At 52.4% G+C, this 12,413-nt stretch overlaps 1 protein-coding gene across 2 annotated transcripts in view; it reads left to right on the top strand.

The window, feature by feature from the left end:
* The window catches only part of RALGDS (ral guanine nucleotide dissociation stimulator), a 61,541-nt gene that overhangs the window by 22,585 nt on the left and 26,543 nt on the right, over positions 1–12,413 (top strand). The gene's annotated exons all lie outside the window — the stretch shown is intronic.

The following is a 12,413-nucleotide window of genomic DNA, read 5'->3' as shown; positions in this document are numbered from 1 at the left end:
CAAGCATCTCTGCTTGCCCTGTGTGTAGCTGGCTGGTCAGGCATGATCACACCAGTGCCACCTCCGGGTGGCTGCTGTGCGTGTGCAGCAGTGCCGGGTGCTTGCTGGCACTCCACCGCTGCAAGGGCTGGAATTGCCCGACCGACTCTTGCTGCTGCCCTGATGGAGTTGTTGGTGCGATTAAAGCAATGCTGATTCTCTGTGTATTGCAAGTGCAGAAGGAGCTGAAGTTTCCAGCAACTGTTCAATCGATCTGCTTTCCACATATTTTTATAAGTGGCCTGGCTGGATCTGTGCTTGCTAGCGCTAGCTGCAGAGCAGAAACTGCAAATCAAATCGGGTAAAATACTGTGTGCCACATCGTCTACTGGTGTAAATCAAGGCAAACCCACCAGTTTTGGTGGTATTGCAATCTGTCTCTAGCTAAGGACATAAATTGATGTCCAAGGTGACATCCCAGAGTGTTTCTCTGCTTTGCTTTGCTTTTCCTTCCTATCCCTTAGCGCCAGCTTTTCTGAAATCTAAGGACAATGTAAGAGCTTGCTCCTCTTGCAGTTTTTACTCTGCAGACGTGTATTTCCAAGAGGTGCAGGCTCTGCTTCTTGCACTTTCCCTTCTCCAGTGAAATGGGATCTCTTCTTTGTGCTTTTGGCTTTCTTGCTCACAGCTCTCATTTTTCCATCCTGATGATACCTTGGGGACCCTCAAACTTGGCAGAGCATTTTTTGTGGCTCCAGGCACCGCTGAGGCAGATGCCTGGTCCTGGTGCCCATGTGCTGCTGGCGGTAGTTGGCTCCATCCCCACACCCCGAGGCTGGGCACCCCGATGAACGGCAGATCGGCAGCGGGCCGCGGAGCAGCTGCCTCCTGACGGTTTGATTCAATAAGAGTCCGTCAATACAATTTGCTGTCACCTGTCACTTTGCATTGGGGTTCTGAGCAGCGCCTGCAGATGCAGCTGTTGCAGGAGTGCACCGTGAGGGCTGCCAGTGCTGCTCGGTGCCCATGTGTGCTCAAACAAGGCAAACACCGTTTACTGACTGGTTTGGCACATTATGGTCAAAGGCAGGTTGCTGCATGCCGGCTTGGGGTCGTTGCAAGAGCACAGGGGCACTTCAGCCCTGGCTATACTGCTCTCCCTAAGCGGAGATTGTGAGTCGGTAGGTGTGCGTGTCTCCTGCCTGCCAGTGCAGCCCCATCCCTCCTCTGCACAGCTTCCCGTGCCGCATCCTGCAGCGGAGCTGGCCCGGGGACAAGGCTGTCATCAATACAACCACTTGATTTGGAAATATGCCAGCTGCAAACACAGGGAAACAGAGGTTTCACCCCATTTACAGTCACAAATGTGACAGCAGAGTGTGGATATAGCCCTGGGCATCTCCATCCAGGGACTCCATCAGAGCTGGCCCGGTTTATTTACCCCATGTTTGGCAGCAGACAGTGAGCCCCAGGGCTGCGTGGCAGCTGAGACAGCTGAGTGGCAATACTGAAGCAGAGGTGTGCCCTGCGTGCATTGATGTGCGGTTAAATGCCTTGCACCGGACCCTGCCTGCCCTCAGATGTGGCTGCTGCCGCAGGCGCGGGTGGCACTGCTTCGTGCTGATGTAAGCTCGCTCTGGCAGTCCATGGCGTTGCTGAAAACATCCTTATGTCGGCACACAGTCACTGCACGGCTGCACCTTGGCCAGCACCAACGTGCCTCGGCGCGCTCAGCACCTCTCCCAAGCCAGCACGTGGCTTCGGTGGATCCCCTGACCCTCACTGTGCACTAGTGTCCCCATGCACGACACCAACTGTTTAAGCATTGCCAAGCACAGGCAGGCACTGCTGCTGCATTTGGGTAAGGGTGAATTTAGCCATGTGAGCTTCAAATAATGCTAAGCGACTACCTTGCCAGGAGCACTGGTTTGAAACAGCTTGATTTGGCCACTGTGCTGGCTATCAAGTGCCATTTTGATGCAAATAGCATCTTTGGTTTCAGTGCAATGTGCTTGGGAGGTGGTAAAACGCTACAACCCGAGTAACAGAGGACAGCCAAGATAGAGCTTGGTGTTGGGTCTGCCTGTTGTGAACCTGGAGTGCTTGAATTGCTTTGTTTTAGTATTACCACTGCTGAAACCATTGGCTATGTCTTGCCCTGAGGAGGTGGCTCTCGCCAGATCCTTCTGCCCGGTGGCAGAGCTCTTAGCTGTGTCATATGACACTGTAACGTAGCGACCCGGCAGGCTGGTGGTTCGGTTTGGGCAGAACTTGTGATATTTGGTATTTTTAACTCCCAGTTTCTGGAGTCATGTGTGTGGCGTCACACATGGTGTCTGGAGAGGGGAGCACATTGCTGGCACGGCAGCAAACACCCTGTGTTGTGGTCCACAGCTGAGGCTTTCAGGCATTACCTCCATGCAGATGCTGGTTGTGAGCAGTGTCTCGGGTGCTCGTCTTCCTCTGTGCCTCTATGGTAAGAATTTTCCTCTATCTTAAAGTGAGGTCTTGACTTTATGAACCCCAAGGGCTGTTTACATCCAAAGGCTGCTTTGTTGATTTTCTTGTTGTCTGTGTGCAGAGTCATGCAGATCTCTCCTCTGTCCTGTGTCCTTGCCCCTCTCCTGACTTAGAGCTCGTGCTGGGGTTGTCCCCAGGTGTGCTGGGGCTGGGGCAGCACTCGGTGGCTGGACACCTTGGGTCTTCGCTCCCTCTGGCAGCAGCTCGAGTGGGGAATCCCTGATACTGTCCTGCTAACCGCTGCCATCCACCTCTTTAGTTTGGGGGAGGGTTCTCTGAGCTCCAGAGGACAGCCAGCAGGATCAGGCCCTTGACTTGGAGCTGTTGAGGAGCTATTTGCGATGAGCTATGTGGCAATCTTGGCACTGGCTAGCTGTGATGTTATTGACAAGGAAACAAACCGGGCGCCCTGGTGATGCTGGTGGCTCAAGATGAGGGGGCTTGCTCTCCTGCCTGCCAGGATACAGCCCCCAAACCCCACCTTTAAAATAGCCCCTTTCTGCTCTTCCTTTTCTTCTTTTCTTCTCCCTTTAGGTTCCTATGTGCATTTCTCAGAGTCTGGGTTTTTCTTTCATCACCGTACCTTGCCCAGCACTTCTACTTCCCATGCTGGAAACCAAGTACAAGTTAGAAACCACAGCCCAGTGAGGAAGGAGGGAACGTGGTTTGTAGTGCCAGACCCTGAGCTGACTGACCAGAGCAGCTGGGAGGCATGTCCGGGGTCTCTGGGGAGATGCGCGGAGGACTGGGGGAGGCAGGATGGAGCCAACTGTTGCAGTGATGCAGGGGTCCGGCAGCATCGTGGTCGTGGGTCGGGGAGCCCCTGACCGGGGGGGTCCTGCCTGGGCAGCCCTTTGAGCTGTCTGGAGCCAGGAAATGGAGACTAATCCCTTCCCACCCTGCTGTGTGTGGAGCAAGAGGGAATCAAAAGCAGCTGAAAATCCCGGATTTCCCTTTTTATTCAGCAGAGGAATGGGGGAAACACAGGGACAAGCTACAGGGGCACAGCTCCACCTTTTCCCACTGCACAGGGCTGGATGCCTCTGCACCCACAGCCCCTGCCCCTGGAGGGACCTGGCCCTGCTTACCCATCCCCAGTTATTTTGGGGTCAGCACAAGGCAGGGCCCTGTCCCCAAGTGTGGGAGACCTGGCTGCTGCTGACAGTCCAGCTGGTTGCAGCCTGGCCCCAAATTCCATCCAAGACCTACAACACACCTGCATTTCCAGGGGCCCTCGATCGCCCCACTGCCCCAGCCCTCTTGCTGCAAGCCTGCTCTGGAGAAGAGCTTTGCAAAAGCTGGTGAACCTCCACCGGGGCAAGAAGGTGGGAAAGGGAAGCTCTCCAGGGGTCTGGCTTTTGCAAAAAGGGGACTCTGAGTGGGTGTCCCAGCTGGTGCTGCACCTGCGTGCCACTGTGTTGCGCATCCACGTGTCATAAAAACACACTGCTCCTTAACAGCGCTGCTCACATAGCAATGGGTAATTAACCAGAGATAGGGATATAATGTTCATTGCTGAGATTAAAAAAAAAAAATTGACCTGTAATGATGCTGGCTGCTCAGGAACTGATCGATCATCCTGTGCTTTCTGTTCCGTGAGAGTCCAAGGTAGGAGAAGCTCAGGGGGGGCAGGATGCTGCCTCGCTGCTGCAGAAAGTCTCACTGAAGCTGGGCAAGACCCTCAGGGAACAGCTTGTTTCGCTCACTCTCTGGTCCCTGATCCTCCTGCAGAAGCTCTGCTCATGTTTTCTAGCTGTTTTCCTTGCAATTAGGGGGACAGAAAATTCTTAAAATCTAATTACGTAAAATCAGGCTAATGCTGTCATGTCTGTCTGCCTGTGTCCTCTCTCCCAAATGACTTCTGAACCTGCTGGCCCGCTTCACACAAGTTTGGCTGAGGGCTTGCAGATAGTTAAGTCTGTGCAAATATGATGAAATTAGATGGTTGAAAGGAGGAAAAGGATCTTGTAAATGCCCCAAAACATCTGTCGCATCAGTTCATGTATTATTAGACACCAGAAATCCATGTGGGAGATGCTTCTTACAAACACTTCAACCACAAAACCATTTTCATTCTCAGTTTGTACATTTTTAGGCATGAAAGACCATCTCGAGACGTGAAACCGTAGGAAACAACACAAGTAGTTTCAGTGCTCACAGGCTGACCTTTTAATTTTAATGAAGACTGAAATTCTTTAGCACTCAAAGTGATTCCTGGAGCCAAGATTTAAAGTAAAAACAGCATAAATCATGGACCCAGAGGTGGAATGTCGAGAGGGTCAGCAGCACCGTGGCTGGACTCAGCACCATGGTGTGACTCAGCGACGCTTGCCGAGTTTGTTGATATTTGTGCCACTGTAACCGAGAGATAAATCTGGCCCTCGGCCACTGGCGTACAGTATTGTTTGGAAGAAAGAACATTGCTCCTCCATGCCAAAAACCCACAACAAAAAGAGTTTTGCTGGCCATTGAGCGAGGCACTGGAATAACTTCCCCCCGCTAAAACAATGCGGAGCGGAAACCTTTTAAAGTGGTAATTACCGAAGGGAAAAACATTTTTTTTTCTGAACATCCTTGACTGAGGGACTAACAATACCTGGGAATACTAAAAGACTTTTACAATTCTTAATTGACTTTTTAGTCATGTGACTGTTTCATCTCTGCAATACCTGGCTCAGGGCTGGGCGATGAAACTTTCCCTTTCCAGCTCTTGCCAGCCTCTTTTCCTGACTCTCACATGGCTGACACCAGTGAGTGTGTACTCAGGCTGTTAAAACAGAATATTTTGGTGTCCACTCACTGTGCCCCAGCCCAGACCGAAGTGAATTTGGCCCAAATAACTTGGCAGGGGCCACACGGCGTCAGCAAGCACCCGGCCCCAAGCACCCAGCCATGCTGGCTGCTGGTCCAGCTGCTGGACGTCCCTCCTGCTGTGCTCCTTCTGCAGCTCCTCTCTCTTCTCCTTCATCCCTGCGGCTGCGCCGGCCCCTCTGGCTCCTCTCTCTGCTGCTCACTTTCAATCACATCAGCTCTTCACTCCACCAGAGCCCGGCTCCAAGGTTTCACTCCTCATTTCAGATCAAGTCAGCTTTCCTGCAGCTTTCACGGCGGCTTTCCAACCCGTCTGGGTTTTGATGTATGCTTTCCCTGACGTTTGTGCAGCCGAAGGAGATACAGGACCATTGTTGGAACATCCTTTTCCCTATCCCCCCTTAAGGGGCTTTGTTCCTGTTTAACTGGATTTCTTATTTTAAGTAACCTCAGTTATTTACTTGTGTTTTTAATGTTATATGCACGGTACACCTTCCTGTTGCTTCACTTATTTCCAGGATCTGGCATTTAGATCTGTTCCATCCTGTTCCTATACTGGGCTAACTGTTCTAAACCGAGGCTACATGTAAATCTGTTCTATTTTGCTACCTGTAGCTCTTCAGATCAGATCAGCTCTGCAGCCCAGCATCTTGCTGCAGCCTGTTTGGCTCTTATGTTTTAGCCAGTCTTTGGACGTAATTTAGTCTTGTGCAACATACCAGCTCTCTGTGCTGCTTCCCTGTGCTTGTGCTCTGGCATCACTTTTGGACTTCTTCGCAGCTTCATGGCACCGTTCCTTTCCCTACGGGCGTTAAGATACGTCGTTCCAGAGATGGGGAAATGTATGCATATGGTGCTGATCAGGTTCAGGGAGCTAAGTCTGAGCACGCTGGGGTAGTCACACAGATGCAAACCTGCATCCCCGTCCCCAGGGAGGGCAAACAGCAGCGTGGGGTCACAGCACATCCCCAGATATAAGGCAAGTGCAGGCGCTCAGCAATGCCCTATACATGCTGGCAGGAGCTGTCACCGTGGCAGAGGGCAGGGGATGAGCCTCTCTTCCCCTTCCCTAGCCCAGGAGCAGAGCCACTGGGATGACAGCCGGAATAAAGCTGCCCTCCATTCCCCTGACTGGAGAGTGGGACCCGAGGGCTGGTCCCAGTTCCCTGGCTGGTGTGGGTAATGCAGGTGTACGTGCTACCTTCGTGGCTGTGGTGGTGCCGGGGGAGGCACGGGTGAGAGCAGGGCTAGAGAGTGTGCTGGGGGAGGCAGGAGCTGATGATGAGGACAGCCACCCTAATGAGCAAAGTTTCTTTGTTATCCGCTGGGATTTCTTTATTGATTGGTTGCCAGAGCCTCTTGTTTCTGAGAGTCTCCTTTTACACGATTCAGCTGAAGGTGTCATTTTGGCTGGTGGCTGTCAGTGGAAAAACGTACTGCCTGCCCTTGACTGTATTTTTGAAAGGTGAGCAGAGCCAGAGCTTCATTATGTTTATTTTCCACCTGGACTCATGAGCCTCACCATGGAGAGCACTTCCTGCTGTCCAGGTGATTTGGAAGGGGGTTTGGGTGGGAGTGATCGATGGGGCCACTCAGCCCTGCCCAAGCAATGACATGAGCATCCCAAAGCTGTAGCAGTGGGCAATGCTGCTCCCTGTTTCACAGGCAGCCACCAGCCAGTCACTGCAGTACGGATTTTGTGTGTTCAACAGAGCAGTGTCTTGAACTGAGCTATTGCTCCCAGTCTGGCCCCAGTACAAAGGTGCTGGGGCGAGGAACAGTCATGTGTACAGAAAATCCAGCATGCAACCTCCCTTGTTGAAGGTTGTGGTAAAGGGAATAAGATATGCCCAGTAAATTCTCCGATAGGTTGTGTTTCTTCTGGGAAGTGGTGTAGCTGGAGGCAGATTAACTTTGCTTTGTGCATCGGCGTAGCCCCTGGCCGCCCGTGTCTGAGCAGGGCAGGGCAGGGGCCGGCAGCACTCAGGGACCCTCTGGGATGCAAGGGGCTCAGGGTGCTGAGCTGGTGGTGGAAAAGTGACTCCAGTTGTTGGGGGACTTGTTGGGGGACCCTGGAAGTCTCGGGATGCTCTGCCAGTGAAACCGCCACCATTGGACCTTGCCCAACATCAGCGATCAGATACGTGTTTCCAATATGTAATGAAATCTCACGATGTCATTTTATTTTTCTGGTAGATGAAAAGGGCTGGTTTGATTTCAGAAACAAGTTTCCTCTATCTTCAGGGGCTACACCCATTCCCATCTTTCCCTGCCAATTTTTGTGGCTTCGTAACCTTTCTCCTATTTTCTCCTGGTGATTTTTCTTTTCCTGACTGTTGTGCAGAGGACCCATGCGAGCAAGGATGGAAACTGCAATAACTCTGAGCACCTGGGAGACTCGCACTCACCGTACGCTGATCGCTAAGCAACACCAAAAAATGTTTTTCCTGTTTTTCTTTTGGTTTTAAGCACCTTAGGTGGTATTTGTTAAAAGAGCTGACTGAAACATGCTGGCAGAAAGGTGATGGGGAGATAAAAGCTGCCTTTAAAGACAAACAGCTCAAGAAACAGTCTTTACCAGAGGAGCTCTGGCGTGTCTGCAGCGTGTCAGGCTCCAGCAGCGTAATGCCTGCTGAGCTCGGCACTCGGGGGAACGCTGCGGCCGGCAGCAGAGAAGCACGTGGAAAAGGAAAACGCTGCAGCCCCGAGCTGCAGCCACAGCTCCCTCTCAGCGTGGGGATGGTCCGTGACAAAACTCACTGGGTGTCTCGTGATCCTCTCCAAACAGCAAGTTCTGGGCAAGCCTTCATGCCTGTTTTCCTGCATCCCCTTGCCACCAGTGCCCTGCAAAATGCTGTACGGTCTCTTGGTGCTTTTCACAAGATGGACCCTGATGTCTTTGGCTTTCTGGGCATGTTTTAATGTTAGGAGTTACATTTTGCCTCTTATTTTTCTGAGTGTTTTCTTTCCATTTAAATGGCCGCGAAGGCATCAAGGCGCCTCTCCCCAGAAATGCCAGCACACAGCATGCTATGGTCAGTTGTTTCTTAGAAAGTGGCTCGACTCCATCCTGCCCTGCCACATTGGCCTGGTTCTGCTGAGCTTTTAGAGGTCAGCAAGCTTGAAAAACAGCGGTTTGTGTTGTCACTTGCCACTCTGTAATGAAAGATGCTCAAACACTACTTCTCATGCCATCCCACCCAGCTGTTGCATTGGGGAGAAATATTCCTGCAAGCTCTTGAGTCTCCGAGGTTTGTGGCATAATTGCATCGTCGCTGCTGAGCTTCAGGAGGCTGGAGTCTCCGCAGGAGATGCCATAGCCCAGCTGTGCGCAGGGGCTGCAGGAAATGAAACACAGAATAGCTGGATGGAGAGTTTTAGATCCTAATTGCCTGGGGATTTGGTGTGCTTCCTCTGCTAGGAACTGCCAATAATTAGGAGCTTGCCTCGCTGTGTTAGACGTTTGGCATGCTTCGGAGAGGCTGGAGGAGAGCTGCGTTCCTGAATTAACCCGGCGCTTAATCGGTAGCTGCCCGTGGGGGGCCGTAGGGAGGAGGGGATGTTGCAGCTGGAGAACAGGTGCCACTGTCAGAAGGGGCACAAAGTGCAGGAGAGCCTGGGTCAGCCTTCCTCCCTGCCAGCACAAAGAGTTCACAGTGCCTGATCGGCCCTGAGAAACTCCCAAAACCTGGAGGCAGAGTGAATGATCCAACTGCCTTGGATCTGAAATACTTGGCAGAGAATTTCTAAAATCCGAGCTTGCTATAAGCCGTGGCAAGTGGTGTGTGGCTCACCTCTAAAACCTGCTTAAACAGGGGCATGGGTGGTGTTTGCAAGTTCGAATTGGGACTGCGAGGGACTGAGGGCTGGCTGTGATCTGCTGGTCCCCAAATTTTGGGAGCAACTGCTCTAACCTGACATCTTTATGTGGATTGTACGGAATGGAGCAGTGACAGGAACAGTGACATCATTTCCCCTTCTTGCACAAGCCTGGAAGTTTTTTTCTTTGTCCAGAAGTAGAAAAGAGGGTACTAGTTTATTATTATTTCTTATAAAATAATTTTCCAGTTGAGACTGGGAAGTGGCAATGAAAGTCTTTCAAATTAAAATCTGAATGCCCCAAAAGTTTTGATTTAGGACTCAAATGCAAGTGCAACGAACAGCCTGACCTTTAGTTACTATTTCTTTTCTCTCGGTAGTGCTTTTCCTCCAACGTGCCTTACAAACAGCCATGAGAAGGGCTTCCCCAGCCCCTACAATAGAAGGAAGTGTTCCCGTCTCCATTTTATGGCGAGCAGCCTGACACGGGGCACTGCAGGGATTTACTCAATGCGCCTCGTGAGTTGGTGCTGGAGCTTGGGACAGAGACTGGATAATGTTGTGACTCCCAGACAGCACAGCCTGGTTCCCATCGGGGGGCTGCCGGTTTGGGTCCCTCGTCACTCTCGTCGAACAGTGAAAGCTGGTGCTGTGCGATGCTCCAGAGGGGCTGTGAGAGGCGGCTGGGCCCGATTCTTGCCTCCTGTGGTGGGAGCTGACGTTTCCTTCTTTCCTCTGGCATCTGCCCTGCTGTAGGATCGCGGAGGCTCAAGAAAATGGGGGTTTTGCGAGGCGGTGCCGCTGCATGCCCTCGGCGCAGTGGCAGGAGCAGGGGAGTGTTTGCAGGCAGCCTGATGCCATGCAGGAGGCAGCTAAAGCATGGCTGAGCAAAGCTGTGGGGTGGGCAGCCTCGCTCGCTCAGCCCGTGGCCTGATGGAAGAAAAAAAACCCCAGCAATATTGAGCACGGGAACTGGGTCACCGTGAGTTTTGTCCTGTAGGAAATACGCTGGAAAGCCCTTCTTGGAAGTGGAGCAGTGAGATGAAAGCGAAGGAGGGCAGTCGCTGGGAGGGCTGGAGGATGGAGCAGAGGGGGATGCTCGAAGGCTGCATCTAAGAGCTTGTACGAGACAGGGAGAGCCAACTTGGGGTCTGCGCTGAGCCCCGTTACTAAGAAACAAACTAAGATCTCAATCCTGACCCAAATGGATTGAGCTAAACCAGGGAACTAGCTAAGAGTTTCCAAAAGCCTCTCGGTGTTACCCACTCCACATTATTCACCGTGCAGGGAAGCCTGCAGGCTGGAGACTGCGGCAGAGGAGCGTAGGTTTGTGATCTGTAGGTATCGGCCGTATGGGCTTGTATTTATTCAGCCAAGTGCTGATTGCAGAGTGGTGGAAAGAAACAAAGTAAGGGATTTCCCGGTTCCTGCACCCGTCTTTGCTCCTGCGCCCACTAAATTGATGGGACATTTATAGCTGGCGTCAATGCAAATGCTCAGCGTGTCGTGAAAAGTTTTTGCTGGGTTTGCCAAGTGTAAATTGTTGATGATTTTCTTTTTTTAATGAGTCAGTCATTGATCATTTTCTTAAATCCCCTGCTCTGGGAGTCACATCATATAAAATAATTGCATTTTTCTGTTTCACTATTTTCAATTTCTAGACCTTCAGGGGTGCAGGAGAGAAACCTGAGGGTGTGATACTGCATGTTCCCTTGTGGCTGTATGCTTAGAGGCAAATAAGAAGCCCTGCAAAGTTATTTATTTTGAATCTCATGACTTTCAAGAGCCTGGTCCCTGACGGCTGAGTGTTTGGGGTTAGCTACACTGAGCAAACATCCTGAACTTGGGCTCCTGACCCCGCTTTGAGTGTTTTGCTTTTCAGACCCAGAAGGTTCCCAGGAGAGGAGAAAGGAAACTGGCTGGCTATTTTTAAACCCTTGCAGTTGCCTTCCTGCCTTATATTATTTATTATCCATTATCAGAAGTGTTTCTCCCCTGAAACCATCTTTAGTGGTCAACCAAGGGACCGGTGAAAATTGCCCATCAAACAGAGCTGCATCTTTCCTTAGAGGTCAGATGAAGCTGGAGGGTTTTGAAGGGTTTTGCCAACTGAAAATGAGTAGGGCTGTTATTACGTGCACTCGAGCAGTGCCACGCAATTCCAGTGGTGGGCCGTGATTACACTGCCCTAAGAGATAAACACCGAAGAAAAGCACCGTCTCCCTCCCAGAGACCCTACAGCCCAGAGAGGCAACTGATTGCTGCTGGAGAACCTGGTGCTGCCTCTGATTTCTGCATGCGCCAAGTGAACCGATGCACGCCACCGGTCTCGTTTCATAGCACATCTTGCGGCATCACGCGGTTTCTGCATGACCTGCCGGTGGGTCTGGGGACATCTCTGTGCGGAGCATCGTTGTGTCCTTTCTGCAGCAGAGAAAGCTCGGGTGACCTGTCTGGCACCGTGGGGGTGACCGGGGCAGGGATCGGGGCTTCATCTCTGCGCCTGGGCAGCCCTAAAATCTGCATCACAGCTAAGAGAGCATCCGGAAGGTGCAGGGCTGCCTCGGGGGCGCGAAGCCCTGGCACAGGGCTGGCTCCCCTTTCCCAGGGTGTCCCAGGGAGTCCCCTTGACCCTCTGTGGCTTCAGATAAGGAGGACAATAGCCCACATTGTCCTCACTCATCCTTCTGCCTGGTAAACTTTCAAGTTGGAAGCACACCACATCCCTGGCAGCTGTGTTAATCCTTTCCTGCCCAGGCAGGAGCTGCCGGTGCCCTGGGCAGAGCTGGACGCGTGAGCATCGGCTCCATGTTCTCGTTGGGAATAAAGCCGCGGGGCTGGAAGGCCCTGGGAGGTTGATGTTATTTCAGCTGCGCAGAGAGCTGAGGCGTAAAAGTCTGGGTTTTGGTGGTGTCAGCAGCAGCTGCCCAGACCCTGTGACACGGTTTATGGGCAGCGTGTGAGGAGGGAAGAGGAAGAGCCCAGGGAGGGTGAGAGCACGCTGTGCTCAGCGCTGGGGGGGTGACTAATGACAGGTTTGCCTGTTCCTCTTTGCCTCTGAAAACAAAATTATGTTACAGGGTTTCGGCATCGTCTTGGGGGCTTGGGGCCTCTTTAAAGTGGGATCTGAGTCCCCGCTGTCCCCCCAGACCGTGGGTCCCTGCTGGGCCAAGCGCAGGTGCCCTGGCCCCTGCTCCCTGCCCTGCCGGTGCATGGCAAGGGGGGGGTGGGGGGTGTCAGACCCTGCCCCGGCACTGACTCACTGCGGGGCCCCGGTCACGTCC

Source organism: Falco biarmicus, chromosome 9, assembly GCF_023638135.1.
Source record: "Falco biarmicus isolate bFalBia1 chromosome 9, bFalBia1.pri, whole genome shotgun sequence".
Taxonomy (NCBI): Eukaryota; Metazoa; Chordata; class Aves; order Falconiformes; family Falconidae; genus Falco; species Falco biarmicus.
Note: the sequence above shows the minus strand (reverse complement) of the source record. Positions and strands in the feature narration are given on the sequence as shown.